Source organism: Rana temporaria, chromosome 10 (genome assembly GCF_905171775.1).
Source record: "Rana temporaria chromosome 10, aRanTem1.1, whole genome shotgun sequence".
Lineage (NCBI taxonomy): Eukaryota > Metazoa > Chordata > Amphibia > Anura > Ranidae > Rana > Rana temporaria.
Window position 1 is genome coordinate 44,614,252 of NC_053498.1, and position 26,134 is coordinate 44,640,385.

A 26,134-nucleotide genomic window follows, 5' to 3' on the forward strand; every position below is an offset into this window, starting at 1 on the left:
GGAATTTATTTAAAGTTTTGGGAGGGACAAATTTGAGGCCCTTATCTAACACTGCTTTCTCTGTGTCAGTAAGGACCACTTTGCTTAAGTTAAAAATACCCGTTCCCCTCAGACCTTTCTCTTTTTTCGACCGGGCTCGTCGCCCCACTCTCGATCCCCGTTTACATTTCTTCCCCTGGGGTAGTCTTCCTGGTCCCTGTGAAAATCCCCTTGATATTCAGACCTCGGTTGGTTCTGATTATATGTATAGGGTGATCTTCCATGTTGATATTCCTCTCTTTCATTATAGCCATATGGATGATTCAATGGTCTATACGAATAATCCATTCTAGATGGAGGAGGTCTCCCACCTCGACCAGGAGTGGATTGGGGGTATCCATGTGGGTACTCATAATAATTCCGACTACCACCAGGTGGTGAATCATAAATACGCGGATCCTGAGAGGTATCTCTTGGATTCTTAGACCTACCTCTAGGTCCCTTACCTTTACCTCTGTTAGAGTGTCCTTTTACAGGAGGATTGGGGGTCCTAGGACCTATTCCTCTGTAAGTAGAACTATCATTTCTACCCAAAAGGTCAGATGATGGACCAGGTTGGGAAAGGGCCAAAATTTTCCCTTCCCTGGAAGATGGTTGTGATACTTCCATCTCCAGATTTTGGGGATCGGCCTCTTCACCTCTACTAATAGAACTTTGCCACCTGAAAACTACACCTGATTTGTAGTCTGTTACATCTCTTGTGTATTTCTTTTGTTTTTTTGTCTTCTGGTCCCGCTCTTCTTTTTCTAGATGGGTTTTTAGGCTTAAGGAAAGGGTGCTGTATTCAGGTGTGGTTTTAGAGTTAAGTAGTTTTTCTTTAATATCTTTGATCTCTTTATCTAAAACTTCCATTTTAAGTTTTTTCTTATCATTTAAAAAATTGAGTAAAGAAATCCCCTGATTATTAAAAAATTGATACCAGGATGTAAGATCGGCTTCACCTTGCTGAGGGTGAATGTCCCATCTCAGTCCTCTAGGGACCATTCGTTCCTTAATATATTGTTGTAGGAACGCTAGGTCCCACTGTAGGTGAAGTTCTGAGGTCATCAGGTTTTTCAACCTAATGAATAAACCTCCTATCTCTGAGTTGTTATCTGAGACTATAAATACCCCATCCGTGTTCAAAATCCGACTATTGCGATAATCAAAGATATCCATTGGGGTGTAAATGTATGGATGCTGCAATATGAAAATCCAAAAATAAGAAAAAACAATAATAAAATAATATTGCGCAAACCACTAAGTGTCGTGGGTCAGGCTGCCAACATGCCAAAGTGGATACTAAGTGAAAATATTGTGAAAAAATGTAGCGCCAACAATGAGTATATAAACTATTAAAAGAATATAAATAAAGTGAACAAGATAGTCAGATGATCGACATCACCGACTACTCTAGTCACAAAGTATGTAAACCTGTGAGGTGAATACAACCACATATATCAGAATTGACTCAGATGTATGGTAGTGCCAAAAAATAGTGTCAGTATATAAAATACCACAATTAAAAGTGGTATATAAGTTCAAAACACCTGTTCCTTCTCAGACAAACACTGAGATAGAATAAATGAAAAATGGTGAACAAAACTGAAATGTATAAACTAACGTGATGGTGTATAACCAAAAAGAGTAAATACACCTAAAATATACAAATGACTGTAAAAGTCAGTGAGCATGACACCATAACAGTGTTTAAGGAAAAAAGTCTTTTGAAAACACACATATGATCTTCAATTGTTGAAGTGGAGCCAAGATCTTCAAAACACATAGCACTCTTCACACAAGGGCATTCATAAAAGGGTAGGTACTCTTACCAGAAAAGATGGACCCTCAACCTCACCGTACGGTGGGAAGGTCGTAAGAGCTTGTACAGACTGACGTCTGGATCTGGGAGTCTTCCTTTCAGATGGTCAGAACCAAAGATAGCCTCAGGTGGTCTCGATTAGCCAAGATAGAGTGTTGTGACAAGGATCAGCTCTTCAGATATGCTCCAAACATCCCAATTGTTGTGCAAAGGAAAAAACATATAGAGGTGCTCCTCATAGTGTAAAAAAGTTTTTTATTGCACTCACATGGCAAATTTCAAAAGTAAAAATAGTGGTAAAAATAGTGAAAAGGCTTGCAAAGCCACACTAAAGATAAAAAATGCAAACAGCAAGCTAAAAAATCAGGATAAAGAACCACAGCAAACTGAAACGTAGCAGCAAATACTCCCACCTTGGATAAGTGTGAGAGAGTTTCCAATAAGTCAATATGTCAGCAGTGGAGTTGCGATAGAACTATCACCCTACCGGTTTCGTCTCTATAGGACTTCAACTGGGGTACTGACAGTCTATCAACTCCACTGCTATAAATACCTGTTCAACCCGATCCGTTACCGCCAACATCTGATCCTCCTCGTTGCAATGGCGTGCGTTTCATATACACAAACAGACGAGCCCGGTCGAAAAAAGAGAAAGGTCTGAGGGGAACGGGTATTTTTAACTTAAGCAAAGTGGTCCTTACTGACACAGAGAAAGCAGTGTTAGATAAGGGCCTCAAATTTGTCCCTCCCAAAACTTTAAATAAATTCCAAACGTTTATTGATGTACAAAAATACATCAGGAAATTAAATATACAACGTTATTTTATTAGCAATCCATGTAGGCCTAATCTTCCAGATATATCTTCCCGGGTTGTTCATACAGGACTTTCCAATCCTTCTGTTTTCAATCCTTCTTGCCCTATGGCCCCTAATGTCCGGGTATTTAGAGATATGGTCCTTAAAGACTTAGAGGCATTACCCTTGAAGAAAACCTTTGTTGATCCACATATCAAACTGGGTTTGAAAAGTCTGTGTGAACACAAGGATTTGGTTATCCGTCCGGCGGATAAGGGGGGAGGGATTGTAGTATTGGACAAGTCGGCTTATCATGGGGAAATGTTACGAATTCTTGGAGATAGTAACACATATATGAAACTACCCTCAAATCCCACCTCCAGAATCAAAATCTCATTGAGCAAAATACTCATTAGGGGAGCTCAAAGTGGGATTTTGGACAAGAAAGAACATGCATTCCTCATGCCGAAGGTCCCCCGTATCCCCACCATGTATTTTTTACCGAAAATTCACAAGGACATTGCCAACCCTCCCGGGAGACCCATCATAAGTGGGATTAACTCTATAACTTCTCGAATAGGGAAGTATATAGATTATCACCTGCAACCCATGGTCAAGAGCATCCCATCATATTTGAAAGATACTAGGCACACCATAGCTCGCCTAGAAGAGGTCGTGTACAGTGGAGACATTTTGCTAGTTACAGCGGACGTGTCTTCCCTGTACACGAGCATTGCCCATCATTTAGGGTTTCTAGCAGTGGAGACTTTTCTCCACCGCAACACCAGCATCCCTACTGTGCAGAAGTATTTTGTTATGGACCTACTCAGGTTTGCTACCAGCAATAATTACTTCTGGTACGATGGGGACTTCTTACAATTAAAGGGAGTGGCTATGGGGGCCAAGTTTGCCCCCAGCCTTGCCAACATTTTCATGGCCAAGTGGGAGGAGGATGTCGTCTATGCCTGCAATAGGCCGGAGATTCTTCTCTGGGCCAGGTACATAGACGACATCCTCCTCCTATGGAGGGGAGACTTACGGTCGTTGGATCTCTTCATGGCCTCTTTAAACAGAAATGAGGTGGGGATCATCCTTACTTATGAGGCAAGTTCTAGCAACATCAATTTTCTTGACCTTGAAATTTTTGTCCAGAATAACCGTTTAGCTACCAAAACGTTTTTTAAAAACACGGACCGTAATAGCTACATTCCCAGTGATAGCTGTCATCATCCGGCCTGGCTCAATTCTATTCCCAAAAGTCAGTTGTTGCGTATTCGACGCAACTGTTCTGATGTCAAAGATTTTTTTGTCCAGGCAGATGTTTTGAGACAGAGGTTTTTGGACAAAGGATACTCAAGAGTGAAGATAGATACAGAAATAGAACGGATTGGGAAGATTGACCGTACCTTGCTTACAGTGGAAAAAACTAAAATAGCTCAAGATCCAAAGTTTAGGAATGCTTTTTTCACCACATTCTCTGGACAGTACAAACAAATTAAGAATATCGTCCACAAACATTGGGGAATTCTTAAAGAAGACCAATTATTGGGACCAACCCTACCCACCAATGCTATGGTGATTTATAGGGGGGCCACCTCTTTAAAACATCAAGTAGCTCCGAATGTTATTGACCCGCCAGTTAAGCCGTCCTTTTTTCCTTTATCTAAGGGCTTTCATCCCTGCAGGAAATGTAGGGTATGTCTGAATAACACACATGGACGCAAGAAGGTAGTTTCTTTTAGGTCCACTGTCACAGGGTTGACATATCCTATGAAACAATTCTCCACATGTGCATCTACGCACATAGTGTATCTGATCACCTGCCCTTGTGGAAAACAGTACGTTGGTCGGACCATACGGAGCTTTTCCACAAGGGTAGGTGAACATGTTACGAAGATCCTGAAGGGATGTGATAAGCACACGGTTCCAAGACATTACCTTGAGGTACACAATAAAAAATTGGAGGGCACCACCTTTACCATCATTGAGAAATTTGTTCCCCACTGGAGAGGCGAGCCTTCTACCAGGGGGGTCTCTAAATTAGAGGTCTTCTGGATCTATACGCTCAAAACTTACGCACCATTCGGACTTAACGTCGAATGGGACGTAAATGCGTTTATAAACCAGTCTTGATTAGGACTATTATTTAAGACATCTATGTATACACCAATTAGTGTTATATCCTTTTTACTGATGTTTTTGTCCTTATATTTGATATATATACAGTGCATGGATTTCCAATATATATATTCATTCTTTTGGACTACCTTATATATTTGCACATGTATATTATACATATTTTTCTGGTTATAGATGTTTATGTATGGATAAGACTACTAGATGTTTTGTTCAATCCATCTCCGTTACAGCCAATTCCTACCTCTAGGGCGCTACACTTATACAAATCTTTGATTTATGGTTTCATTTCACTTTCTAGTTTGTGGGGATGACCTGGGATGATCTTTTCCCCCTTATGGAATCAATGTCTTCCGTTAGCACACGAATGATTCTATATGTTTTCTACAGGTGACACTGTTTGAAAAATAACTCCCTGGAACGCATATTGAAGCGCAGCGCTGACGTGCTTAACGCTTCTCTTAGCATGGGGAAGTTAATGAGTGCTGCTGACGGTTTTGACACGCCTCCAGCTCCTTACCATTCTCATTGGTGGAGAGGGGAGAGACCTGGAAACCCCCACATAGGCTGTGAACGATCCTGATACACAGCGCTGACGTTCTGACGTCATCGCGCTTTTACGGATGCTGATACCTATTGGTTAAAGCAGATGGGAATGTTCTCCTATCTGCTTGAAGGACGGTGATTGACATCCCCTTAGTCCTATCGGCGTCCACTTATGACCACTTCCGGTCTCTGCAACGCAGAATGAGGATCTGTTTGTGTATATGAAACGCACGCCATTGCAACGAGGAGGATCAGATGTTGGCGGTAACGGATCGGGTTGAACAGGTATTTATAGCAGTGGAGTTGATAGACTGTCAGTACCCCAGTTGAAGTCCTATAGAGACGAAACCGGTAGGGTGATAGTTCTATCGCAACTCCACTGCTGACATATTGACTTATTGGAAACTCTCTCACACTTATCCAAGGTGGGAGTATTTGCTGCTACTTTTCAGTTTGCTGTGGTTCTTTATCCTGATTTTTTAGCTTGCTGTTTGCATTTTTTATCTTTAGTGTGGCTTTGCAAGCCTTTTCACTATTTTTACCACTATTTTTACTTTTGAAATTTGCCATGTGAGTGCAATAAAAAACTTTTTTACACTATGAGGAGCACCTCTATATGTTTTTTCCTTTGCACAACAATTGGGATGTTTGGAGCATATCTGAAGAGCTGATCCTTGTCACAACACTCTATCTTGGCTAATCGAGACCACCTGAGGCTATCTTTGGTTCTGACCATCTGAAAGGAAGACTCCCAGATCCAGACGTCAGTCTGTACAAGCTCTTACGACCTTCCCACCGTACGGTGAGGTTGAGGGTCCATCTTTTCTGGTAAGAGTACCTACCCTTTTATGAATGCCCTTGTGTGAAGAGTGCTATGTGTTTTGAAGATCTTGGCTCCACTTCAACAATTGAAGATCATATGTGTGTTTTCAAAAGACTTTTTTCCTTAAACACTGTTATGGTGTCATGCTCACTGACTTTTACAGTCATTTGTATATTTTAGGTGTATTTACTCTTTTTGGTTATACACCATCACGTTAGTTTATACATTTCAGTTTTGTTCACCATTTTTCATTTATTCTATCTCAGTGTTTGTCTGAGAAGGAACAGGTGTTTTGAACTTATATACCACTTTTAATTGTGGTATTTTATATACTGACACTATTTTTTGGCACTACCATACATCTGAGTCAATTCTGATATATGTGGTTGTATTCACCTCACAGGTTTACATACTTTGTGACTAGAGTAGTCGGTGATGTCGATCATCTGACTATCTTGTACAAATTAGACTTCCTAAGGTTTCCTCCTCCTCATTTTCAGGAGTCAAGGATTCCAAACGATCCGGAGAAGGGAGCCGCATTAATGACGGCATTAAATCATCTACTCTCCCAGGAAGTAATAATAGAGGTACCAGCCCTAGAACAAGGGCTGGGTTTCTACTCCAACCTATTCATCGTCCCAAAGTCCAATGGAGATGTCAGGCCAATTTTGGACCTAAAGATGGTAAATGCATACCTAAAGGTCCGCTCATTTCGGATGGAATCCGTGCGGTCAGCAGCTGCCACACTCCAAAAGGACGACTTCATGGCTTCCATAGACATAAAGGATGCCTACCTTCATGTTCCAATTTATCAGCCACATCAAAGATATCTACGCTTTATGGTGGCTTCGCGTCATTTCCAGTTCGTGGTGCTTCCCTTTGGGTTGGCTACGGCCCCCCGGGTGTTCACGAAGGTCCTAGCCCCAATCCTAGCCCAGCTAAGGATCCAAGGGGTCACGATCCTAGCGTACCTGGACGACCTCCTAGTCATAGATCACTCGTCTCCTGGCTTGGAACGAGCAGTGGCCCTCACGGTCCAATACCTCGAGAGGTTCGGCTGGGTCCTAAATCGAGAAAAGTCAGCATTCCAGCCCACAAGGCAGTTGGAATATCTCGGCATGAGGTTAGACACAGAACAACAAGGAGTGTTTCTACCTCTGATGAAGGTCAAAGCCATCAGGGAATTGATCCTACTGGTTCTAAGCAAAAAGGAACCAACTATTCGCCTATGTATGCGGTTACTAGGCAAAATGGTGGCCACATTCGAGGCGGTACCGTACGCCCAGAGCCACACTCGCATCCTGCAGGCAGCCATCCTGTCAGCATGGAGCAGGAGGCCACAGGCCTTGGATATCCCTTTGCCGCTCTCATCAAGAGTCAGACAAAGTCTGTGTTGGTGGTTAGACCCTCAGAATCTACTGAGGGGGAAGTCTTTCAGCCCAGTGGAAAATAGTAACCACAGACGCCAGCCTGACGGGCTGGGGAGCAATTTTGGATGGTTGCACTCGCCAGGGTACTTGGGCAAAGCCAGAGAGGCAGTTGCCCATCAACATCTTGGAGCTCAGAGCTGCTCGACTAGCCCTCAGGGCTTGGACGTCCAAATTGCAGGGGTTCCCGGTGAGAATTCAATCAGACAATGCCACGGCCGTGGCATACATAAATCACCAAGGGGGAACCAAGAGTCAAGCCGCTCAGAGAGAGGTGAGCTTGATTCTCCTATGGGCAGAGGCTCATGTGCCCTGCATATCGGCAATATTCATTCCAGGAGTGGACAACCTTCAGGCGGACTTCTTAAGTCGCCAGACTCTGTTGCCGGGGGAATGGTCTCTACATCCACAAGTCTTTCAGACACTCTGCCAAAGATGGGGAGTGCCGGACGTGGATGTCATGGCATCGAGACTCAACAAGAAACTAGACAGGTTCATATCCCGCTCAAGGGATCCGATGGCCTGCGGAACCGATGCGCTGGTTTGCCCTTGGCATCAGTTCAGACTTCTTTATGCGTTTCCCCCGCTCCAGTTACTACCCCGCCTGCTGCGCAGGATCAGGGTGGAGCACATACCAGTCATCCTGGTAGCTCCAGCATGGCCCAGAAGGGCATGGTATTCACTAATCCTGAAGATGGTAGTGGGAGACCCTTGGACTCTTCCTCTACGGCCAGACCTGCTATCGCAAGGTCCGGTCCTCCACCCTGCCTTACGGCATCTAAATTTGACGGCCTGGAGGCTGAATCCCTGATTCTCAGGGGTAGAGGTCTGTCTCAGAAAGTAATCTCTACCCTAATCAGAGCCAGGAAACCGGTCTCTAGGGTGATTTATTACAGGGTCTGGAAGGCCTATGTAGGCTGGTGTGAGTCCAAGCGATGGCTTTCTCGCAAATATACCATCGATAGAGTCTTAAGTTTTCTCCAGCTAGGAGTGGATAAAGGACTGGCATTAAGCACAATCAAGGGACAGATTTCAGCTTTGTCAGTGTGGTTTCAGCGGCCGCTGGCCACCCACTCGCTGGTTAAGACCTTCATTCAAGGGGTCTTACGTATTAATCCTCCAGTTAAATCCCCAATTTGTCCGTGGGATTTAAATCTTGTTCTGTCAAGTTTACAGAAACAACCTTTTGAGCCGTTGGCTGAAATTCCTTTGGTTTTACTGACAAGGAAGTTGGTATTTTTGGTCGCCATAGTTTCCGCCAGAAGAGTATCGGAACTGGCAGCCTTATCCTGTAAGGAACCATATCTTATTTTTCATAAGGACAAGGTCGTTCTCCGCCCTCATCCTTCCTTCCTACCAAAGGTTATATCCAGTTTTCATCTAAACCAGGATTTGGTATTACCATCCTTCTTTCCGAAACCTACTTCCAGAAAGGAAGGGTTGTTGCATACCTTGGATATTGTCAGGGCCATGAAGGCCTATCTTAAAGCTACAGAGAAGATCCGGAAAACAGATGTGGTGTTCATCTTACCGGATGGGCCCAAGAAGGGGCAGGCAGCTGCAAAATCCACCATCTCAAGGTGGATTAAACAGTTAATCACTCAGGCCTACGGCTTGAAGGGGTTGCCTCCTCCGTTATCATTAAAGGCTCATTCTACTAGGGCCATGGGCGCATCCTGGGCAGCACACCACCAGATCTCTATGGCTCAAGTTTGCAAGGCGGCAACCTGGTCTTCTGTCCACACGTTTACAAAATTCTACCAGTTGGACGTAAGAAGGAATACTGATACAGCCTTTGGGCAGGCAGTGCTGCAGGCTGCAGTTTGAGACCCTCGGACTCCGGGGGCTCCCTTTTGAGTTAAAATTTAAAATTATTTTTCTCAACTAAGTTGGATTTATTATGATTTGAGTATATCTCTAAATTAAATCCTTTTGTCTTGGAGATGTTCTCCCTCCCCTCATTGTGAGCATTGCTTTGGGACATCCCATATAGTAATGAATGCCGCTCTGTGTCCCGTGATGTAACGATAAAGAAAAAGAGATTTTTAATACAGCTTACATGTAAAATCTTTTTCTTGGAGTACATCACGGGACACAGAGCTCCCACCCCTCTTTTGGGGACCATTTTGGGAGGCATACTGCTTGCTACAAAACTGAGGTACTCCTCCTATGGGAGGGGGTTATATAGGGAGGGGCATTTCCTGTTTGAGATTGCCAGTGTCATCACCTGAAGGTACTCCATATAACCCATATAGTAATGAATATGCCGCTCTGTGTCCCGTGATGTACTCCAAGAAAAAGATTTTACAGGTAAGCTGTATTAAAAATCTCTTTTTTTCCCTCATAGCACACGTTGTGTACAGAGGGTGGGCAGCGGCGCTGAGCAGTGTCTTGCTGGGTTGGCGAGTCCCCTGGGTAACTCTCTGGTCAGCGCAGCAAGGCGGGTGGCTTTTTCAGGTCTTGAATAGCTCCCTGAGAGCTGTCTGTTATGGAGTCAGTATCTGGCCCTTCTTCCCCAAACATGCTCCTGCGGTTCCTATGGACACTTTGTCGGCAGTCCTGGAAACATTTGTTGCCAGGGTGGAAGAGGCATGCGGGCATAAGGGGGGTAAAAAGCGGCCCCTCCCCCACCATCTCCTGGGGAATGCTCTGACCTGGGCCTGGCTGCGGCACAGGACCCCGATTCTGAGGTTGTGGACCAGGACCTTCCTTGTGAGGAAGACTCCTCACTTGGGTCAGTACCGGACAGGGCACGTGTTAGTGCGCTTATCAATGCTGTAAGGAAATCCCTTAAGCTGGATAGTGCAGCTGAGGCATCCACTGAGGGTTCAGTCTTTTTTGGGTTTCACAAGTCTGACTGCTCTGTGAAGGTTTTTCCTTGTGTGTCTTTTTTTGACAAGTTCATTGATAAGGAATGGGAAAAGCTGCAGAAGTCCTTTGAAGTTCCTCAGCGCCTGGCGGTCCATTACCCTTTTGAGGACAGAAAAAATGGGCTTCTCCTCCGGTAGTTGACACCCCCCCCCCCCCCCCCTGGTTAAATAAGGTGACCACTCTCCCTATAGAAGGAGCCCCTGCCTTCAAGTACTATACTCATGGGAGCTCTGAGCTGCTGACCTGCTCCACGTTTACCATGCTGGGGTCTGCATTGCGGCCTATTGTGGCTGCAACCTTGGTATCTCAGACACTCACTGAATGGGCCAAGGTTTTGCACCAGACTGTGGAGGAGCACCAGCTCCCTCCTGAATTTTAGACTGGCTGACCAGTTGGTCCAGGGCCTTGTATATGTCTGTGATGCTACACTGGATGCAGCCCCCTTGATATCCAGAGCCTCTGTTTGTTTCGGTGGTGGTTTTGCGCCGCCTGATTTGGCTGAAATGCTGGTCGGCTGACTAAGCATCCAAAAAAGCCCTGGCAGATTTACACTTCAAGAGTGGGAGGCTTTTTGGTTACCTTGCTGGACAACATTATTAAGGATGTCACTGGGGGTAAGAGTCCACCAAAGGGAAGGAGCCACGCCGTAAGTCGGGTCCTTCGTTTCACACTCAGAAGCGGTATTTTTTTGTCAGTTAGGGTCCACGGGTAAACCCTCCCAGGCCGACAAAGGCTCAGCTGGGGGACAGAAATGTCCATGGGTGCGTAAGCCGAACTAGCCGGCATCCAAACCCGCCACAGCATGAAGTCTTGCCTCCGCCCGACTCATGGGTGGGGGGACGGCTTTGCAGGTTCCCAGCTCGGTGGACCTCCCTGCTCTTCAACCAGTGGGTCTGTGAGGTGGTCTCTACGGGGTACAAGATAGTTTCTTTCCTGTCCGCCGAACAGATTCTTTCCCTCGAGTCTCCCTCTCCTTCCGGATTGTCGGTCTGCCCTATTAGGGGCAGTGCAAGACTTACTGTTGCGGGGTAATTGTACCCGTTCAGGGATTTTATTCGAATCTGTTTGTGGTCCCGAAGGACGGGGTCTGTCCAATTTTGGACCTCTAAGCCCTAAATGCCTTCGTGAGACTAAGGAAGTTCCGCATGGAATCCATTCGCTCGGTGGTGGGCTGCGTTTCATCCGGGGGACTTTCTGGTGTCCTTGGACATCAAGGACGCATATTTGCATGTCCCAAATTGCGCTAGTCACCAGAGATTTCTGCGCTTTGCGATAGGGCAAGACCACTATCAGTTTGTGGCCCTTCCTTTTGGACTAGTGTCCAAAGGTGCTCGCCCCGATCCTAGCTTTGCTGAGACAGTGAGGCATTGCCATCGTGGGCTACTTAGATGATCTTCTTATGGAACTACTTTCCACCCGACCACTGCATATATACGGCCGGGTGGACGTTCGGGAACGTCCCTCAGAAGGAGGGGGATCCCGCGTTCATGTGCAGCCCCGACCGATGCACTTGTGTCACCCGGACATGGCGCATCTCAAATCAGCAGGAGGGCTCTCTGATTGGCCCTCCTGATCACATGATGGCTGTGTCCCATCACAGCCATCTTGTGATGTAAACACAGAGCCGGTTGCTAGGCGATTGGCTCTCCTCTCCTCACACAGAAGTTTTGGTGAGGAGAGGAGAGTGGATGGCTGCAGCCCAGCTGGTGATCAGTGAGTATGAGCTGTTTTTTACTCGCTGATCACCAGCCTAGTGTCCCCACAATGTAAAAAACACCTGTCCCCACATAGTAAAAACACCTGTCCCCCACATATGTAACAGTAAAATCACATGTCCCAATGATCATTTGCACACATGTCCGTGATCACCTGCGCACATCTGTACATGATCATTTGTGTACATCTGTCCGTGATCACATAAACCAGTTATACACAGGATTTTTTTTTTTTTTTTACCAAAACATGGAGCAGAATACATTTTGGCTTAAATTTTATGACAAAATTTGATTTTATTGGATTGCTTTTAAAATAGAAAGAAGAAAATATTTTTTTTTCCCTTCAAAATTTTCGCTCTTTTTTTTCACTTATTTCACAAAAAACAAAAAAAACAAAGTCATAAATACCACTAAAAGAAAGCTCTATTTGTGCGAACAAAATGATAAAAATTTAATTTGGGTACAGTGTAGCATGACCGCGCAATTGTCATTGAAAGTGCAAGAGAGTTGAAAGCTGAAAATCGGTCTGGGAAGGAAGGGGGCGAAAGTGCCCAGTATTGATGTGGTTAAAATGCGATCCACTATGGCACGCACGACCAGAAGTGTAAACCAGCTTTAACTTAAATCAAGTCCTGATCTAGCTCTTTTATCTTTTATTCCTCTCTGGCTAGGACAAAAAGATACAATGTTAAGAGTTATAAAGAGAGTACAAGGACAGATTTTACAGAGTAAATAGCCAATGACAAGCCTGTGACACTGATCATTTGATCGGTGACTGTTCCTTCCTGATCATTAGTATTTGGCCAGGAGCTGTCGGTCACAGTCTCTGTGTTGGGAGCACGCTTCCAGCACTAACACAGGTGTGCATATATACAGGTGAAACTCGCAAAATTAGAATATCAAGCAAAAGTTAATTTATTTCACTAATGTAACTTAAAAGGTGAAACTAATATGAGATAGACTCATTACATGCAAAGCAAGATAGTTCAAGCTGTGATTTGTCATAACTGTGATGATTATGGCTTACAACTAATGAAAACCACAAATCCACAATCTCAATAAATTTGAATATTGTGAAAAGGTGCAATATTCTAGACTCAGTGTCCCACTCTAATCAGCTAATAACACCTGCAAAGGGTTCCTGACCCTTTAAATTGTCTTAGTCTGGTACAGTAGGAATCACAATCATGGGAAAGACTGTTGACCTGACAGTTGTGCAGAAAACCATCATTGACACCCTCCATAAGGAGGGAAAGCCTAAAAAGGTAATTGCAAAAGAAGTTGGATGTTCCCAAAGTGCTGTATCAAAGCACATTAATAGAAAGTTATGTGGAAGAAAAAGGTGCACAAGCAGCAGAGATGACCGCAGCCTGGAGAGGATTGCCAGGAAAAGGCCATTCAAAAATGTTGGCACTTTACCAGGAGTGGACTGAGGCTAGAGTCGGTACATCAAGAGCCACCACACACAGACGGATCCTGGACATGTGCTTCAAATGTCGTATTCCTCTTGTCAAGCCACTCCTGAACAACAAACAAAGCCAGAAGTGTCTTACCTGGGCTTAAGAAAAACTGACTTGGTCTGTTGCTCTGTGGTCCAAAGTCCTATTTTCAGTTGGCCTTCCTGACCCTTAGCGATGAGGCTCGTGTTTGCTTCGATAGTGGAATAACTCTTGAGGAGGTGCAGCAGGCTCTGGGGGGCCTGCAGGCGGGGAAAACTCCGGGAGTGGATGGTCTTCCCCCGGAATTCTATAAGCAATACGGGGAGCTGCTGACACCCAGGCTCCATGCTATGATTGTCGCAACCCTGAGAGATGGCAGCCTCCCTCCCTCCATGGCTGAGGCGGTCATTGTGGTGATCCCCAAGCCGGATAAGGCCCCCGAACTCTGCCTCCTACAGGCCCATTTCTCTCCTAAATGTGGACGCTAAAGTCCTCACTAAAGTTCTGGCTAGATGACTGGATACCGTCATCCTTACTTTGGTGCATGAAGACCAGACCGGCTTCATGCCCGGTAAGGGCACGGATATAAACCTCCGAAGGTTATATACAGTGTTGGGTGCACAGGATTCCCTGGCCGAGTCCGAAGCAGTTGCCTTCCTAGATGCTGGAAAGGCATTTGATTCGGTAGAGTGGAATTATCTGTGGGAGGTCCTGCGGCGGTTCCGCTTTGGACCCAGGTTTATATCATGGGTGCAGGCCCTGTACAGGTCACCCACTGCTAGGGTCCGCATGAGGTCGATTCTTTCCCCACCCTTTCGCCTCCACAGGGGTACTAGGCAGGGCTGCCCTTTGTCTTCTGCCCTTTTTGCTTTGGCTATTGAGCCTGTGGCGATTCTCCTCCGTTCTTCTCTGGCGGTTTGCGGTATTCCTATAGGCCCACTTCAAGAAAAGATTTCTCTTTATGTGGATGACACTCTGCTATACTTGCGCAACACCTCTGACTCTCTCGGAGCGGCCCTGGCACTTATTGATACGTTCGGCAGATTTTCTGGTGTATGTGTTAACTGGGGGAAGTCATTTTTCGCACTGAACCCCTCGGAGGCGTCGATCTGTGTGGATACCCCCCTGCGACGGGTTTCACAGTTCCGTTATCTGGGAGTGGAGATCCACAGGGACCTGAAGCAGTTCATTCCCCTTAACCTGACTCCGGTCTTGTCCCTCCTGACTCAGAGGTGTGCTGCTTGGAAGACACTGCCCCTTACCTCCGGTCGGTCGGGTCAACCTGGCCGTCCTTCCGAAATGTTTGTACATTTTTAGACAGACCCCCATACCTATTCCAAATGCGTGTGTTTTTTTTTTTTTTTTAGAAACTGGATAGTCTACTTACCTCCTTTATCTGGAAAGGTGGTACCCCTAGGATTGCCAGGTCCACCCTGCAGCTGCCGGTTGCTCTGGCCTTGCCCTGTTTCCAGAAATACTACTGGGCTGCGGTCCTTGTTACACTCAAGTGGTGGCTATCGGAGGAGCCAGCTAACCCAGCGTCCACTCTGGAAGCTGCGCTGCTCGAATCCTATTGTGAGCTGCGTAATCTTATGCACCGGGGACCTAGATCTAACCCTAACATCACACCCTCGATGAGGACTACCCTGGGGGTCTGGGAGGTTGTCCGGACCAAGGTTTAGAAGCCCAATGGCTGGTCTCCGCGGCTGGCGCACTTCCACTCTATCCCCGATTCTGTTTTGTGAGTCCGTTTGGGGGTTAAGACGCTTGCGGATATAGTTTCGTCGGGCGAACTCCTTACCTTTGATGAGTTGAAGCAGAGGAGGGGACTGCCAAACCAGATGTTTTTTAGGTACCCTGGACTATTGGTGTTGGAGACTACGGGGGTTGAACGCCTGCTGGGTGCGGCGGACGAGACTAAGCCCTTGTCTGCCCTGTACTCTTTTGGTGGGTTTGGACACCTCCAAGGTCTCTCGGCTGTTTTCGGTTTGGCAGGCAGATATCCCGACGCTGGCTGATGACTGGGAGGAGGGTATTCAGCAGTACCTCTCCCTGGTGGTTTTTGCCAGGGATAGGTTTACTCAGGTCAAATTTCTACATAGAGCTTATTTCTCCCCCACCAGCGCCTGGCTAAAATATATCCGCAACGAAGTCCCGTCTGCCCCCGATGTGGTGAGGTGAGGAGGGATCTTTTTTTCATGTTGTCTGGTCCTGTCCTGTGATGCAATCTTTCTGGCAGGGGGTAGTGACTGTCATTAGATCTGTCAGTAAGTTAAGTCTGCCCTGTGACCCTTTGCCATTGCTAGTAGATAGTAGATACACTGAATGGTTCTCACTCCAAGAAACTCTTTATTTTTTATGCAGCCTTTTATGCTAGGAAGGCAATCTTGATACGGTGGAAGTAGTCCTCTCCCCCCTCAGTACAGCAGTGGAAAGCTTTAATTAATGCGGACCTTCCTCTGTTTAAACTCGCCTATCTGGGTTGTAATTGCCTGGGGAAGTTTAATAAGGTCTGGGCGGCATGGGTGCATGAGGAGCAACTGGTATTGGCTTAGGGGGGTGGAGTGTTGGGAGTGCCTGGTTGTTCTTCTTCAGTATTGCAGTTGACTGATATGGGAGCCATGTGGGGACCTTCTAGCTAGGGTACAGCTCTGACCACGACTCTCCCTGTGTTGGGCGATGTGCGGCCTGTCTCCCCCCCCACCCCTCCCCCTCTGTCTTGCGCTCCTTGGTGCAGCAGTGGGGGTCTTCCCTTTTGCCCTGGTATGGGAACCCATCTTCACCACCTCCACCCCCTAACTGTTGCTTGTCTGGTTCCTAATCCCCATACTCCATGTAGCGGGGGATCATGGTACTCTCAAGTGTTACTGCCCAATTGACTTCTGATTTGAATTCTACGCTTTGAACCACTTGTTTATTTACTTGAGAAGATATTTTTGCATGGATAATCATCTCACTGTGTTATATGTATGAGATCTTTTGTACTCGCTGCTACTGTTATTACTGCTTTATGTATTACCATTGCCTGGTGATTTTTCTTTGTTTTTGTTTTACATAAATAAAAACTTTTTGTTTAAAAAAATAAATAAAAGATGAGACATGAGACCGAACAATACAGAAGAGCTGAAGGCTGCTATTGAATCATCCTGGTCTTCCATAACACCTCAACAGTGTCACAGACTGATGGCTTCCATGCCACACTGAGGCAGTAATTGCTGCAAAATGGGCCCAAACCAAGTACTGAGTACATATGCATGCTTATACTTTTCAGAGGTCCTTGTATTATTGATTGCATGTAATATTCTTAATTTTCTGAGATTGTGGCTTTGGGGTTTTTATGAGCTGTAAGCCATAATCATCAATTTATGACAAATCATGGCTTGAACTATCATGTATTCCACCTTTTTTAAGTTTCATTAGTGAAATAAATGAACTTTTGCATGATATTCAAATTTTTCGAGTTTCACCTGTATGCAGTGCTATGGAAGGAGATCATCTCCTTAATGCTGCATATATGTGTGACGTTGGAGGGAACAGGTTAACATTTTCTGTAGAGCTGCACGATTAATCGCGGAGACAATCGCGATTTCGATTCTCCCCGCCCACGATCTCCCCGCGGGATGACAGGCGATTCTTTTGAGATGTCCTGCCCGGGGTGAGCACACGGCTTACAGTGTACAGAACGCGCCAGCCAATCCGAGCGCGGCATCCTCGAGCCCGGGCTACAGGCCCCGCTGCCAATCAGCGCGTCCTGGAGAATGCCTCGGTGGGAGGCGGGGTCAGCAAGCTCTTTGGCGCACACGTGGGCGGCTCTGTAGTCTGGGGGCGTCAGGTCGTGAAAGGCCGAGATCATGCGGCGGAGGACCCCGGGAGGGGGAGCGGGGATGGATGACTCATGGGGGGGGGGGGGAACTCATCCAGCCGGCGATACGAGCAGCACGGGCGGCCATGTGCGGAGTGGGCTGTCAGCTGATGATCATGCATACCGATCACCGTTCATACCGATCTGCATTCATATACTGATATCGCCTATCCCTCCAATGCCAAACAGCCCACCGACATGACCAGGAGGCAGCAGAAGGTAACCAGCCCGTGTGTGTGTGTGTGTGTGTGTGTGCGCAGCAGGTGTCACCCATCACTACAGTCTCCAAAACACAGTGAGTTTCCTTGCGTTAAGCAGTGTATACAATGTATCATGAACACCACTGACCACAGTGAGCGTCAACTACCCCAGCCAGGCCCAGACCTTGCAGTCATTCTATTAAAGGGGGGGCCTGTGATCCGAGGAGTGGACTTAAAATACCGGCAACCACTGTCCCTTATAATATAATGAATATTACCACAGTCAAAAAAAAATTGAATCGTGATCTTCATTTTAAGCAAAAGAATCGCGATTCTCATTTTGGCCAGAATCGTGCAGCCCTAATTTTCTGTAATATTCTCTGGTGCACTTCCACACAGAGGCGTTGCTAGGGGGGTGCGGGGGGTGCGGTCCGCACCGGGTGACACCCGCTAGAGGGGTGACACCATCCTGACATTTAAAAAAAAAAAAAAAAATTTATTTTTAAGATGGATGACATGCCCAGCGCCGCCGCGTGTGTGTCTATCCGACTGTACTTTTAACTTTTGTACAGTGCGGGGGGGGGGGGGTGTCCACCGCGGCAGGCATAATAGGAACAGGTGGGGGTACTCTTTCTTCTTCCTCCGCCTCGCTGCGCCTGCCTCTGCACTGTGACTGTGTGATGATGTGACATCAGGCACGTCACACACACACAGCACTTTCAGTAGCTCCGCCCGGGCGGCGCGGCGGCTGCTCAACGGCTGGCTGCACGTGTGAGTGACCTGTCCTGACGGCTGGCACGGCACCTGCTGTGATGATTGCAGTCAGTCCTCTCTGTCTCCAGACTTCGGCTGGCGCCGGCCGCGGCTAGGAACAGGTGCGGGTAGGGGGGTGATTCCACCGCGGCAGGCATAATAGAAACAGGTGGGGGGGGGGTTTGGGGGTGTCCAAAGAGTCCACCGCCGGCCGGTTTGATCCAAAAAGATGGAATCAAAGTGGCGACAATTGATGGCACAGACAGTGGTGACAATTGATGAGCACGGCAGCACAGTGGTGACAATTGATGGGCACGGCAGCACAGTGGTGACAATTGATGGCACAGTGGCGATGATTGATGGCACAATGGTGACAATGGGCACAGTGGTGACAATTGATGGCACAGTGGTGACAATTGATGGCACAGTGGTGACAATTGATGGCACAGTGGTGACAATTGATGGCACAGTGGTGACAATTGATGGCACAGTGGTGACAATTGATGGCACAGTGGTGACAATTGATGGCACAGTGGTGACAATTGATGGGCACAGTGGCGACAATTGATGTCACAGTGGCTGCGTTTGATGGCATGGCATAGTGGTGACAATTGATGGCACAGTGGTGACAGTTGATGGCACAGTAGTAACAATTGGTGGCACAGTGGCTGCGTTTGGCATGGCACAGTGGTGACAATTGATGGGCACAGTGGTGACAATTGATGGCACAGTGGCGACAATTGATGGCACAGTGGCGACAATTGATGGCACAGTGGCGACAATTGATGGCACAGTGGCGACAATTGATGGCACAGTGGCGACAATTGATGGCACAGTGGCGACAATTGATGGGCACAGTGGTGACAATTGATGGGCACAGTGGTGACAATTGATGGGCACAGTGGTGACAATTGATGGGCACAGTGGTGACAATTGATGGGCACAGTGGCGACAATTGATGGGCACAGTGGCGACAATTGATGGGCACAGTGGCGACAATTGATGGGCAGAGTGGCGACAATTGATGGCACAGTGGCTGCGTTTGATGGCATGGCACAGTGGTGACAATTGCTGGGCACAGTGGTGACAGTTGATGGCACAGTAGTAACAATTGGTGGCACAGTGGCTGCGTTTGGCATGGCACAGTGGTGACAATTGATGGGCACAGTGGTGACAATTGATGGGCACAGTGGTGACAATTGATGGGCACAGTGGTGACAATTGATGGGCACAGTGGTGACAATTGATGGGCACAGTGGTGACAATTGATGGCACAGTGGCTGCGTTTGATGGCATGGCACAGTGGTGACAATTGCTGGGCACAGTGGTGACAGTTGATGGCACAGTAGTAACAATTGGTGGCACAGTGGCTGCGTTTGGCATGGCACAGTGGTGACAATTGATGGGCACAGTGGTGACAATTGATGGGCACAGTGGTGACAATTGATGGGCACAGTGGTGACAATTGATGGGCACAGTGGCGACAATTGATGGGCACAGTGGCGACAATTGATGGGCACAGTGGCGACACTTGATGGCACAGTGGCTGCGTTTGATGGCATGGCACAGTGGTGACAATTGCTGGGCACAGTGGTGACAGTTGATGGCACAGTAGTAACAATTGGTGGCACAGTGGCTGCGTTTGGCATGGCACAGTGGTGACAATTGATGGGCACAGTGGTGACAATTGATGGGCACAGTGGTGACAATTGATGGGCACAGTGGTGACAATTGATGGGCACAGTGGTGACAATTGATGGGCACAGTGGTGACAATTGATGGGCACAGTGGTGACAATTGATGGGCACAGTGGTGACAATTGATGGGCACAGTGGTGACAATTGATGGGCACAGTGGCGACAATTGATGGCACAGTGGCTGCGTTTGATGGCATGGCACAGTGGTGACAATTGCTGGGCACAGTGGTGACAGTTGATGGCACAGTAGTAACAATTGGTGGCACAGTGGCTGCGTTTGATGGCACAGTGGCTGCGTTTGGCATGGCACAGTGGTGACAATTGATGGCACAGTGGCGACAATTGATGGCACAGTGGCGACAATTGATGGCACAGTGGCGACAATTGATGGCACAGTGGCGACAATTGATGGCACAGTGGTAACAATTGATGGCACAGTGGCGACAATTGATGGCACAGTGGCGACAATTGATGGCACAGTGATTGCGTTTGATGGCATGGCACAGTGGTGACAATTGATGGGCACAGTGGCGAAAAATGATGGCATGGCACAGTGGATGCATTTGATGGCATGGCACAGTGGCTGCCTTTGATGGGCACAGTGGCTGCCTTTGATGGGCACAGTGGCTGCCTTTGATGGGCACAGTGGTTGCAATTGATGGGCACAGTAACTGCGTTTGATGGGCACAGTGAGGCTGCAATTGTTTGTTTTTTTCGTTTGTTTGCGCCCCCCCCCAAAAAAAATTGAGCACCAGCCGCCACTGCCGGGACCAGAACAAGTTCCACCTACATGACACCTTCACTGTTTACCAGCCCCTGTGATGGAGGACTGACTCGGCTACTGTGCCTATTATATCTAATATAATATCTGTGTCCAGCAGCCCCCCCCCCTTATCAGACAGACAACACTCACTATATAATTTAAATTAGCTGACTGAGCCACTCCCACCCTGAGCTGGTCTAATGATGATGAGGGGGGGGGGCGGTGCTGCTGGTCACAGATTATATTATATTAGATTTAATAGGCACAGTAGCTGAGTTAGTTGGTCTGGTGGGGGGAGGGGGCGGCTGGACCAGCTATATTACATAATTATATATATATATATATATATATATATATAATCTATAGCTGTGTCTAGCAAACCACCTTGTGCCCCCCCCCCCATGTGTCACACCCACCCTGAGCAAGCTGGTTTCATGGGGGGGGGGGTATGGTAGCTGAGTGGAGCTGCCCTAATCTGGTCTGATAAAGGGGGGGGATGACCACAGCACAGATGTAGACAGACAGTGACCCACACCCACATCAGATGCATCCAGCAAGTTTAAGGTCACAGCAGCATCTTGCCATCTTCTCTGCGCCCATCAGATCCGGTCCAGCAAACAACACACCGTGTCAGCAGGTCAGTTCCAAAATCCAAATCAAATCATCAATGCCAATGATGCCATTATCTGCTGTCCCCAGGGACAGATCCGATCCAGAGATCACCATACAGTGGGATCTCTGGATCAGATCTGTCCCTGGGGACAGCAGATAATGAAAAGTGTGGGGGCAGAGTTGTGCCGACGTCACTCATTGTGTTGGAGCCCTCGGTTAGGCCCCTTTTACACTGCGGCATTGGGTGCATCGGCGGTAAAGCGCCGCCATTTTCGGACGCTAGAGGGGAGCTTTTAACCCCTGCTAGCGGCCGGAAAAGGGTTAAAATCACCCGCAAAGCGCCGCTGCAACAGCACTTTTCCGGGGTGGGGGGGTGACACCATGTTATACCGCACCAGGTGACACCAACCCTAGTGACGCCACTGCTTCCACATCTCCTTTCAAATTAGAAATTCATCATAAATCTATCACAATTGTATCGCCTTGCATAAGCACTCTAATGCTGAAGTCTAGGGAAAATGTTATTTTAGTTTCTGTATTAGCAAGGTAACATAGTCTTGATAATATGAATACTGTGTGTGTGTAAATCAGGGGTCTCCAAACTACGGCCCGCGGGCCACATCCGGCCCGCCAGGCCATTTATTCCGGCCCGCAGCGTGAATCCTTAGTTCCCCTGTTAGTTGTGGAACCTGCGCTGCATATTCGCCCCAGGCAATATGCAGCGCAGGTCCCGCAATCCCTCCCGGCGTCTCACTGTGTGTGTTGGCTGCTGGCTGGGACCACGGCATCCCAGCAGCCAATGAGGTGTTTAGGGCAGACCTGTTGCCGCCTCCCTGCTCCCGCCTCCCGCCTCGGTAACCAGTAACGAGTGTGTAATACCAGCGGGGCGGGAGTCGGGAGATGCAGCAGGTCTGCAGTGCACAGCCAGTGATGGAGAGTGGAGACGCGCTGGACACATGCAAGGAGGGGGGCTGATACACTTGTGTGGGGGTGGGTTGAATGGCGCTGATGGGGCACAAACATCTGGGGGCTGATGACTCTGATGGGGACACACGTGGAGGGGGTTTTTCATACTGATGGGGACACAAATTTTGGGGGACTGATGACTCTGCTGGGGACACACGTGGAGGGGGGGTTTTAGACTGATGGGGGCACAAATGTTGGGGGGCTGACTCTGATGGGGACACAAATGTGGGGGGGGCTGATGACTCTGATGGGGACATACATGTGGGGGGGGGGGGGGCTGATGACTGATGGGGACATAAATGGGGGGGGGGCTGATGACTGATGGGACATAAATATGGGGGGGGGGGTGATGACTCAGATGGGGACATAAATGTGGGGGGGGGGGGTGATGACTCTGATGGGGACACAAATATCTGTGGGGTTTGATGGGGACACAAATGTGGGGGTGCTGGTGGCTCTTATGGGGACACAAACATGTGAGGAGGGGGGCTGATGGCTCTAATGGTGACACAAATATGCAGGCGGGGGTGGGCTGTGATGGGGACACAAATGTGCAGGGAGACTCGGATAAATGATGGGGGGGCTCTAATGGGGACACCAATTTTTGGGGATAGCCTGATGAGTGATGGGGACACAGATGAATGGGGAGACTGATGGGGACACAGATGAATGGGGAGACTGATGGGGACACAGATGAATGGGGAGACTGATGGGGAAACAGATGAATGCGGAGACTGATGGGGACATAGATGAATGGGGACACAGATGGATGGGGACACAGATGAATGGGGACACAGATGAATGGGGACACAGATGAATGGGGACACAGATGAATGGGGACACAGATGAATGGGAAGACTGATGGGGACACAGATGAATGGGGACACAGATGAATGGGGACACAGATGATGGGGACACAGATGAATGCGGAGACTGATGGGGACACAGATGAATGGGGACACAGATGAATGGGGACACAGATGAATGGGAAGACTGATGGGGACACAGATGAATGGGGAAACTGATGGGGACACAGGTGGATGGGGACACAGATGAATGGGGACACAGATGAATGGAAAGGCTGATGGGGACACAGATGAATGGGGACACAGGTGGATGGGGACACAGATGAATGGGGACACAGATGGATGGGGAAACTGATGGATGGGGACACAGATGGATGGGGAAACTGATGGATGGGGACACAGATGGATGGGGAAAATGATGGGGACACAGATGAATGGGGAGACTGATGGGGACACAGATAAATGGGAGACTGATGGGGACACAGATGAATGGGGAGACTGATGGATGGGGAGACTGATGGGGACACAGATGAATGGGGAGACTGATGGGGACACAGATAAATGGGAGACTGATGGGGACACAGATGAATGGGGAGACTGATGGATGGGGAGACTGATGGGGACACAGATGAATGGGGAGACTGATGGGGACACAGATGATGGTGACACAGTTGGATGGGGAGACTGATGGGGACACAGATGAATGGGGAGACTGATGGGGACACAGATGAATGGGGAGACTGATGGGGACACAGATGAATGGGGAGACTGATGGGGACACAGATGATGGTGACACAGTTGGATGGGGAGACTGATGGGGACACAGATGAATGGGGACACAGATGAATGGGGACACTGATGGGGACACAGTTGGGTGGGGAGACTGATGGGGACACAGATGAATGGGGAGACTGATGGGGACACAGATGATGGTGACACAGTTGGATGGGGAGACTGATGGGGACACAGATGAATGGGGACACAGATGGGGACACAGATGAATGGAGAGACTGATGGGGACACAGATGATGGTGACACAGTTGGATGGGGAGACTGATGGGGACACAGATGAATGGGGACACAGATGAATGGGGACACTGATGGGGACACAGTTGGGTGGGGAGACTGATGGGGACACAGATGAATGGGGAGACTGATGGGGACACAGATGATGGTGACACAGTTGGATGGGGAGACTGATGGGGACACAGATGAATGGGGACACAGATGGGGACACAGATGGATGGGGAGACTGATGGGGACACAGATGATGGTGACACAGTTGGATGGGGAGACTGATGGGGACACAGATGAATGGGGACACAGATGAATGGAGAGACTGATGGGGACACAGATGAATGGGAAGACTGATGGGGACACAGATTATGGTGACACAGTTGGATGGGGAGACTGATGGGGACACAGATGATGGTGACACAGTTGGATGGGGAGACTGATGGGGACACAGATGAATGGGGACACAGATGGGGACACAGATGAATGGAGAGACTGATGGGAACACAGATGAATGGGAAGACTGATGGGGACACAGATTATGGTGACACAGTTGGATGGGGAGACTGATGGGGACACAGATGAATGGGGACACAGATGGGGACACAGATGAATGGAGAGACTGATGGGGACACAGATGGATGGGGAGACTGATGGGGACACAGATTATGGTGACACAGTTGGATGGGGAGACTGATGGGGACACAGATGAATGGAGAGACTGATGGGGACACAGATGAATGGGAAGACTGATGGGGACACAGATGATGGTGACACAGTTGGATGGGGAGACTGATGGGGACACAGATGAATGGGGACACAGATGGGGACACAGATGAATGGAGAGACTGATGGGGACACAGATGGATGGGGAGACTGATGGGGACACAGATGATGGTGACACAGTTGGATGGGGAGACTGATGGGGACACAGATGAATGGGGACACAGATGGGGACACAGATGAATGGAGAGACTGATGGGGACACAGATGGATGGGGACACAGATGATGGTGACACAGATGAATGGAGAGACTGATGGGGACACAGATGGATGGGGAGACTGATGGGGACACAGATGATGGTGACACAGTTGGATGGGGAGACTGATGGGGACACAGATGAATGGGGACACAGATGGGGACACAGATGAATGGAGAGACTGATGGGGACACAGATGGATGGGGACACAGATGATGGTGACACAGATGAATGGAGAGACTGATGGGGACACAGATGGATGGGGAGACTGATGGTGACACAGATGATGGTGACACGGATGTAAAGCCTCATGCACGCTGGAAGTTTAGCCCCGCTGCATGATGCTCCAGCGTTTAGGTGCCAGCAAAGAATAGAGGAGCACCATTCAATCTTGCTGTCAGCAGTAAGTCAAATTCTATTCTATTCTTCTTCTACTGTGGATTTATTTATAAATTATGTTTCCGGCCCGCGAATATGTGTAAAATATAGAATGTGGCCCTCGAAGTAAAAAGTTTGGAGACCCCTGGTGTAAATGATGGCAGTCTTGCATTATCAGGGTGGTGGGTGGATCTTGTTTACTATTTTCAAAGAATTTGAATGCATTTTCAATGAGGATCCATCCATCATTTTGTAGAAAATTCACCCAATTTAAACCAGATTCACCCATGAGCAGCTTTATACAACATTAAGGCTTCATTTCCACTGACGTTTTTACAGACACTTTTCTGAGCGTTTTTTACAGCTTAAAAACGCCTGTCCATGTTATTCTATGGCATCATGCCCACATAGGCGTTTTTGAGCTGCAAATGGCATAGGCGTTTTTGAGCTGTAAAAAAACGCGGGACCAGGGCGTTCTGAAGCTCCAGAGTAGAGCTGTAAAAACGCCAGA

The 26,134-nt window shown here is 47.9% G+C and overlaps 1 protein-coding gene across 3 annotated transcripts in view; it reads left to right on the plus strand.

Moving 5' to 3' along the window:
* LOC120916549 (polynucleotide kinase 3'-phosphatase) overlaps nucleotides 1–26,134 on the plus strand; it is a 777,425-nt gene that overhangs the window by 34,984 nt on the left and 716,307 nt on the right. The gene's annotated exons all lie outside the window — the stretch shown is intronic.